General features: G+C 44.4%; 1 protein-coding gene across 1 annotated transcript in view; it reads left to right on the top strand.

The window, feature by feature from the left end:
• PCYOX1 (prenylcysteine oxidase 1) overlaps positions 1–9,034 on the top strand; it is a 47,212-nt gene that overhangs the window by 4,658 nt on the left and 33,520 nt on the right. The window lies entirely within an intron of this gene.

Consider the following 9,034-nt stretch of genomic DNA (forward strand, 5'->3'; position numbering starts at 1 on the left):
AACCTGGTCCTCTCTCTTTTTATTTTTCCCAAATGATTTTGAGTTTTGTTCCACATTGTTCTCCCTCTCTATCCAGGATCTCCTACATAGATCCCACTCTGAGTGGTTGACAGTGGTAGCCAGGCACCATCTAGTTCTTCTAGTCTCATCGTCATAAAGGCTGCGGATCACATGGTGTACCAGTCGCTAGGAATAATTGTTTCCATGAATCTTTGGTTTTCTTCATTCTTCTTTGCTCTGGACAAGGAGAGACCCATCATTGCATCTAGATGGCTGCTTGCCGCTTGCAAGCTTTTAAGACCTCAGGCATTATGCAATGAACTAAGAGGTAGATCAGAAGTACTAAACACATTATTAAGCCATGATCCTAAACCTCCAAACCAAGGAACCAAATGCCATAAGGTGTTTGGTTACATGTCCTCACTGTTTTTTTCCTTCAAATTATTTTTTGTGATTTGGGTGAAAGTTTACAGAGCAAACTCATTTTCCATACAGCAGTTCATACACATTTTGTTTCATGACATTGACTATAATTCCCCACAGTGTAACAGCTGTCTTCCCACTTCCTCCCTGTAGTTACTTCTTCCCTGTGTCCACCTTTCCTATGCATTCCTGTCTTCTGAGCAATCTTCCTGTGCAAATACTGCCCTTCTATTCTCCTAGGATTGATCATTCTAAGGAGTGTATTTACCTGATGTAAGTGTTCACCCTGTATGTCTGTCTGTTGTTTGGCTGGAAGTCACGGGCTTGAGTTCAATTCTAGACCTGAAGGGTAACTAGGGGCCTGGTTACCTAGTTACCTAGTCTCAGGGGTTTCACCAGGCTATGCCAGACCAGCAAACCTGCCCTGTTTTCTATGATTTTGAGTTTTGTTCCACATTGTTCTCCCACTTTATCCAGAATCTCCTGCACTGATCCCACTCCAAATGGTTTACAATGGTAACTGGGTATCATATAGTTCTTCTGGTCTTATGGTCATATAGGCTGAAGATCACATGGTCTACTAGTCCTTGGATGAATTATTTCCATGTGTTTTTGGTTTTCTTCATTCTTCTTTGTTCTGGATGAGAAGAGACCCATTGTTGCATTTAGATGGCCACTTGCAAGCTTTTAAGACCCTAGTTGCTACTTACCAAAGTAGCATGTAGAATGATGTTTTTGTGTAGTATGTTAGTGCATGCTGTTTTTAAGGAGTCATTCATTCATTCATTTACTATATATTTATTTAGCAGGTGTGCAAAAACGGCAAGGAGGCCACATGTTCCGACCTCCTCTAACCCTACAAGGGGAAGACAGGATTACCAGCAGTAACCCAAGGCCTATTACTGCAAGGCCAGACATGCTGCCTCCCTCGAGCCCTTTCACCAACCGTTCCTCCCAAAGCACCCACCACCTCTCTCCTGGGTTTGATAATTTGCTGCAGTGGCCACACAGAACTCACAGATTATGAGGTTTATTAGGGAAGCACCAGGCTGCAATTTGAGTTCAGGAAAAATGCTCAGTCTCTCTCCCAGTCCACTGTCTCTCAGCCAGCAGTCTCTCACAGTCTCTTTCCCAGCAGTGCTGGTCCCTCGGTGTCTCACTTAGCAATGCGTGTCTCTTGTGCCTCTTTCCCAGCAGCACGTGTCTCTTTCTGGGGTGCGTGTCTCTTTCAGCAGCATGTCTTCCTCAACCAGCAGTCCGAGAGAGAGTTCTGCCTCTAGGAAGCCTCCTTTTGGGCCCAGCAGGGTGGTCAGACTAGCCAATCATAGCATCAGAACTCTAAGCACCTGCGAGAGAGTGGGCACCTCCCAGAACATTGTATTGTGCCATGCCCAACAGCAATAACCCAGGTGGATAGCTTCAGCAATCAGGAGCTCCTCAGTTCCTAGTAGCAGTTCCCACCTTGGAGTTTACAAAGACGTATGGGTAGACAAGCTACGCTAATTTACTGCACCACAAGGTGTTATGTGCCAGACACTATTCTAGGTCCTGAGAATATGGGACCTAGAACATGTTCCTGTTCTCAAAGAATATTCATTCTAGTGGAGAAGCATGAAGTAAACAAATTACTAAGAAAATACATGGAATTTATATAGAGCTAGTCAATTTTTTTAAAATGTGATGAAAATATACTTAACGCAGCATATGTTATCTCGGCAATTTTTAATGTATAATTAGTGACATTGATTCACTATCCTTTTCCAAACCATTCCACCATCATTAACATAAACTTGCTGCCTCCTTAGACAAAAACTCCCCTTTTCTCACTCCCTCCTACTCTGGTAACCACTAATATTCTTTGTTTTCTATAAATTTGCTTATTTCATATAAGTAAGATTATATAAAATTTATCCTTTAGTGATTGATTAACCACTTAGTATAATGTTTTCAGTGTTTCATAATGTTTTCAATACTGTAGCATGTTTTTTATTTTTTAAAAAATTTTATTGTGATTTAGGTGAAAGTTTACAGAGCAAATTCACTTTCCATACAGCAGTACACATACACTTTTGTCTCGTGGCATTGACTGCAATTTCCCACAGTGCAACAGTTCCCCTCCCACTTCCTCTCCATAGTTACCTCTTCCCTGTGTCCTTCCCTTCTGTGCACTCCTGACCCTCAATCTGTATCCCTGTGCATATACAGCCCTTCTGTTCTCCCACGATTCATCTCTTCGAGGAGTGTATCTACCTGATATAAATGTTCAGCTCATATGCCTATCTTTTGTTTGGCTGGAAGCCACAGGACAGGAGTGGCCTGAATTCCAGACCTGAAGGGCAGCTAGGGGCCATAGTCTCAGTGGTTCCACCAAGTGTAGCATGTTTTAGGACTTGATTTTTCTTTATGGCTGAGTTATATTCCATTGTGTATATGTACTACATTTTTAAAATCTGTTCATCTGTGGACATTTAGGTTGTTTGAACCTTTTGGTAATTGTGAATAGTACTGCATTCAAAACTGGTGTGCATGTGTCTCTTGTTTCTTTTAAGTCTTTTGTGTACATATTTAGTAGTAGAGTTGCTAAGTCACGTGGTAGTTCTATGTTTAACTTTTTGAGGAACTGTCAAGCTGTTTTCCACAATAGCTGTTTCATTTTGCATTCCCATCAGCAATGGAGGAGGATTTCAATTTCTCAACATTTGTTATTTTCCATTTTACTGATCTTAGGCACCCTGGTGGGGACGGATGATGTCTCACTGTGGTTTTGATTTGCATCTCCCTAATGTCTAATGAGGAGCTCTGGTAGCATAGTGGCTAAGACACTTGCCTGCTAACCAGACGGCTGGCGGTTCAAACCCACCAGCCACTCCTCGGAAGGAAGGTTGGGCAATCCTACTTCTGTAGTGATACTGCCTCGGAAACCCAAGGAGGGGTCGCTATGAGTCGGGTTTGACTCGACGGCACATAACAACAACAACAACAATGTCTAATGAAGTTGAACGTCTTTTCTTGTGTTAGTTGTCTGTTCAGGTCTTTTGCCCATTTTTTGATTGGGTTGTCTTTTTGTTGTAAGTTGTAGGAATTCTTATATATTCTGGACATTAACGCTTTATCTAGTATATGGTTCTAGAAACTTTTTGATTTTAGAAAACAATTATCAAGCTTTATGTCTATCTTTAGGGAGCTCTAGTAGTGTAGTGCCTAACACACTTGACTGCTAACCAGAAGGCTGGCGGTTCAAACCCACCAGCCACTCCTTGGAAGGAAGGTTGGGCAATCTATTTCCGTAGTGATACTGCCTCGGAAACCCACGGAGGGGTCGCTTATGAGTCAGATCCGACTCGATGGCACACAACAACAACAATAACAACATGTCTATCTTTGATATTTGATTATACACACTGACCTTTTGTGTTGCTCAGAGGGCTGCCTATCATATATTTCCATTTCTTTTAATCCATTGAGAACTTGGAGAGAAGGCTGGTACTTAGCCAGTATGTACCAGTTGTTAAATTTGTGAAATACTGTGGGGCTGGTAAAATAACTGTTGCCCTGAGTATCAAGCCATGTAGCCCCTCTCTCGTCATTTCCTTTCTCTGTCTTCATCTGCTAATGCCTGACCCAGCAAGGAGTCTTGACTCTTTCCATTGCCACATTGATTACATTCTTCAAGTTGTGCAACCATTCTCTTCTTCCTTTCCTGAGTTGTTCTTTTTTCATTAGCGAACTCACTGCCCCCTAAGTTTTCTACCTAATCTTTCTGAGTTGTCAGTTTGATATGTTGTAGAGCAATATCATAGAGTCTGCTTAAAGTAAAAGCAAATGAGGTTTGTTAAGGGAAAAAGATGATCTGAACTGGGAAGATATCTAAGTTTACAGAGTGAAGATGGCCTCTGGCAGACAACAAGGAAGGAAACATTTTTGTACAGCTGGGGCAGGAACTAAGAATTATAAAACCATAATTGTTTGAAAGACAGGGGAGTCCGGATATTTAAGAGCAGGGACTTCGGAGGGATAGGTGGATTACATATGTGGGATTACATGATTTAAGGGTACTATGGTGCAGTGAATTACTTGGTATGGCTTTTCTAGCCTAGTCTTTGTAACTTCTACTGATTACTGGCTGGGACCATGCAAATAAGGTATATAAAACTCTGATGTTGAGATTGGTTAGTTTTGTCATTCTGCCAGACTTAAAATGAGCCCTCCTAGAGGCAGACAGAGGAGCTCTGGTAGCATAGTGCCTAAGGCACTTGACTGCTCACCAGAAGGCTGGCGGTTCAAACCCACCAGCTACTCCTCGGAAGGATGGTTGGGCAATCCTACTTCTGTAGTGATACTGCCTCGGAAACCCAAGGAGGGGTTGCTATGAGTCGGGGCCGACTTGATGGCAAACAACAGCAACAGAGGCAGATGGGATCTCACTGCCATCAAGGGAGAAGAGCTGGAGGTGAATTGGAGCACGTCCTTGGACCTGAGATCCCTGCTGGACCTCCTTGGCTGAGAGACACCCCAGTGGAGAGATGCCCTGGTGGAGAGATGGCCTCGGTGGAGAGATGGTGGCAGTGGAACTGAGAGGCACGAGACAGCAGCATACTTATCTGGCCTACAGAGGCAGAGGCCAGGACAAGAGGCCGAGGGTCAGAGAGGAGTGTCTGAGGGCACAGCAGAGGGGAGACTGTCCTGATCAAAGAGTTGTATTCTGAGAGTGTTCCTGAACCTGAATTGTAGCTTGTTACTTCCCTAATAAACCCCATAATCATGATTATTGTCTGTGAGTTCTGCGTGGCCATTGCAATGAATTTTTGAACCTAGCAGAGAAGCAGTGAGGACAGTGGGAGGCATGGTTAGTGTCAAACTTGGTAAAAAAGCTGGAGGGTGGCAGCATGTCTGGCCTCATAGGAATGACCCTTGACTGCTGATGGTTATTCTGTCTTCCTCTTGTGAAGTTAGAGGTCATCAGATGCTGCCTCCACGTCCTTTTTGCAGGTACTTAGTTGTAAGAGTACGTGTTCTTCAGTTTATTACACTGGATGTAATATTACAACTGGATGGAATATTACAACTGGATGTAAGGATGGTCACAGGACAATGGCAGGACAGGTTTTTTGGGTAACCTGTTATAAATATTTTCTCATTCATATCTGTTTCTGGGGGTTTATTGTAAAGATTTATTGATAATGCTCTGCCTCAAGAACCTTCAGGTAGGAAATTGCCATGTTATTACGTAGGTGAGCATATGGCTCCCCATCCTGATCTCTCTCATGCTGACTAAATTCTCTGAATCTTACAAAAAAACAAACCTTCGAGCTTAAGCTATCATATCATGTCTGTTTGACTGTAGTGGAAAGTTCTTTTGAGAATAGATCGTAATACCCTGTATCTCCCAGACCTCAGAGAAAAAGAATATCTTCTTTAGGGTACGTGGTTAGGTCAGCATCAGGTTTAGAGGAACTTTTGTTAGCCAATGCAGCTTTTTAAAATTAAACGGGGATACTAAATTCATGTCAAGATTTTTAAATAGAGTTAAGGCTCTGCTTTCAGATTATTCTATTTACATACACCAAGTGTCTCTGATTTTAGCTCTCATACAGATCCCATATGGATAGTTTTTAAAAGAGCACAATGCTCAAGGGAGACATTTTTTACTAATTAAGCTAAACCATTGATGTTGTCAAGGATTTCATTTTACTAGGACCCACAATCAACACCCATGAAGCAGCAGTCAAGAAATTATACAACACGTTGTGTTGGGACAGTCTGCTGCACAAGACCTTTAAGAGTTAAAAAGCAAAGATGTCACTCTGAGGACTAAGGTGTACCTGACCCAAGCCATAATATTTTCAGTCACCTCATATGCATATAAAAGTGGTCAATGAATAAGGAAGACCAAAGAAGAATTGATGCCTTTGAATTATGGTGCTTGGCTCCTGAAGAATATTGAATATACCAGGGATTGCCAGAGGAATGAACAAATCTATATTATAAGAAATACAGTCAGAATGCTTCTTAGAGGTGAAGATGGTGAGATTTCATCTCATGTATTATGGACATGTTATCAGGAGAGGCCAGTCCCTGGAGAAGGACATCATGCTTGGTAAAGTAGCAGGTGAGAAGAAAGGAGGGAGAACCTTAATGAGTTGCACTGATACAGTGGCTGCAACAGTGAGCTCAAACACAGCAATGATTGTGGGAATGGCAGAGGACTGGGCAGTGTTTTGTTCTGTTGTACATGGGGTCGCTGTGGATCAGAATGGACTTGACAGTACCTAACAATAGCATTGTTTGGTTTAAAGAAGACTTCAGTGGCTATTCTTGGTTTAAGGTTTAGAGATTATTCTGAGCATTTATTTATGCAACTGTGGTAGTTAAGTTTGTGTGTTAACTTGGCTGGGCCTGGTTGACTGGCTAGGCAGCTGGATGTAGTATTCCCCATGATGACACTGGTAATCAGCTCCATGGTGGAATCCACTGTGAGCAGCTGAGTAGCTGCCCTAGGGATGTGGTCTACTTCCTGTATGTAAGGAGAAGCCTTGGGGGTATGGTCTCTAGCCTATGGCATGCTTGAACCCTGCATGTATCTGTAGCTGTGTCATTCATTGTTCAGTAGCCTGCCATGCTCTGGTGACCTTGGGACTTCCAATGGACTTGAATTAATGGCCTGCCATGTGGTTTGGTAACATCGGTACTGTGCCATTTTACTTGTCAACCGTGGGCTTGTTAGCCTCAGCAGCCAGTAGCTGCTTGAGTGAAGAGATGCCTCTAGCTCCATTAGGCTGGGAGCAAGAGGCAGACCCTGAAGCCCAAGGTCGAGGGGCTTTCATCCAGCCTCTAGAGCCTGGCACTTTGAACTCGGACTTCTAGCCTCCCGAACTGTGAGATAATAAACTCCTGTTTTTCAAGCCATCCCATTTGTGGTATATTCCTGTTAGAGCAGCACTAGGTACCCAGAACAGAATATGGTACCAAGAGAGTGGGGTGCCGCTCTGACAGATACCTAAATTGTGGAACCAGGAGTGGAGTGTGTCCTTAACCTGAGACCCTAGCAGAGAGATCCTGGCATATGGCATGAGAGATGGCAGGAGCAGAGCTGAGAGACCAGCATGAGAGACGGCAGTAGCGGAGCCCAGAGATGGGCATTAAATAGCAACAGGCTTACCAGCCCACAGAGGAGAAAGCTGGGTGCCACTGGGTAGGTGACTTCCTGGCGGAGTGGGTTGCCTTCAGGCATTAATTGGTAGAAGAGAATGGCACAAAATAGAGTAGCAGGTTGGCTGGCCCACGGAGCAAGAAAGCTGAGTGCTTTTGGGGCAGGAAGATTTCCAGTGGAGTGGGTGGCCTTCGGCATTAATCAGTAGAAGTGGAGAGACCGAGGAAATGGGAAGCAGAGCTGCCTCAGCTTCAAAGGGTAGAACCATGGTCTTGGGGGTGGAACCATCATAGCCCCCTAGGTTTCAAAGAGTTAGACCATCACCAACTTGGTTCTGGAGTGTGGGGCTGCTCGTTCATGTGGGCCAGTGGGATTGAGCCATAGCCACTGCCCAAGAGAGAGGGGGCAGGACCACTATGCCCAAGAGGTAGAGGAATGGGGCCCGTGAGGCCAAGGGAGTGAGGTTGCCACTCAGGACCTAGGGGATTAGAGCCACCCTAGTGAAGGAGATCTGTACAGATGCCACCTATTGAAGATCTGTACGGGTGCCAAGTTGACAAGGGGTAGAATTGTGGTAGTTAAGTTTGTGCATCAACGTGGCTGGGCCTGGTTGACTGGCTGGGCAGCTGGATGTAGTATTCCCCATGATGAGACTGGTAATCAACTCCATGGTGGAATCCACTGTGAGCAGCTGAGTAGCTGCCCTAGGGATGTGATCTGCTTCCTGTATATAAGGAGAAGCCTTGGGGAATGTCTTTAGCCTGTGGCATGCTTGAACCCTGCATGTAGCTATGTCATTGTTCAGCAGCCTGCCATGCTCTGCTGACCTTGGGACTTCCAGTGGACTTGAATTAATGGCCTGCCATGTGGTTTGGTAACATCAGGACTGTGCCTTGTTACTTGTCAACCTTGGGCTTGTCAGTCCTGTCAGCTAGCAGCTGTCTGAGTGAAAGAATGCCTCTAGCTCCAGTGGGCCAGGAGCAGGAGGCAGAGCTGGACCCCAACGTTGAGGGGCTTTCACTTAGCCCCCAGAGCCTGGCACTTTGAACTTGGATTTAAAGCCTCAAAACTGTAAGAGAATAAACTCCTGTTTGTTAAAGTCATCTCATGTGTGGTATATTCTTGTCAGAGCAGCACTAGGTAACCAGAACAGCATCTCTTCTGGTTGAATGCCATCCCTTACTTTAAGGGCCAAGCTCTCATCTCATCCCTTTCCACAAAGCTTTTCCCTAATACCGTAGCCACAATTCTTTCTATTTTTATTATACAGCACACACTGTACACTTGTGTTGTTCTGTAGTATGACAGTGACTGTTGTTGTTGTTGTTGTTAAGTGCTGTCGAGTCATTTCCGACTCATAGCAACCCCACGTACAGCAGAACGAAACTCTGCCCGATCCTGCGCCAGCCCCACAATCCCTGCTATACTTGAGCCCATCATCGCAGCCACCATGTCAATCCA

Source organism: Orycteropus afer, unplaced genomic scaffold (assembly GCF_000298275.1).
Source record: "Orycteropus afer afer isolate SDZICR_OR568_19922 unplaced genomic scaffold, OryAfe1.0 scaffold00065, whole genome shotgun sequence".
Taxonomy (NCBI): Eukaryota; Metazoa; Chordata; class Mammalia; order Tubulidentata; family Orycteropodidae; genus Orycteropus; species Orycteropus afer.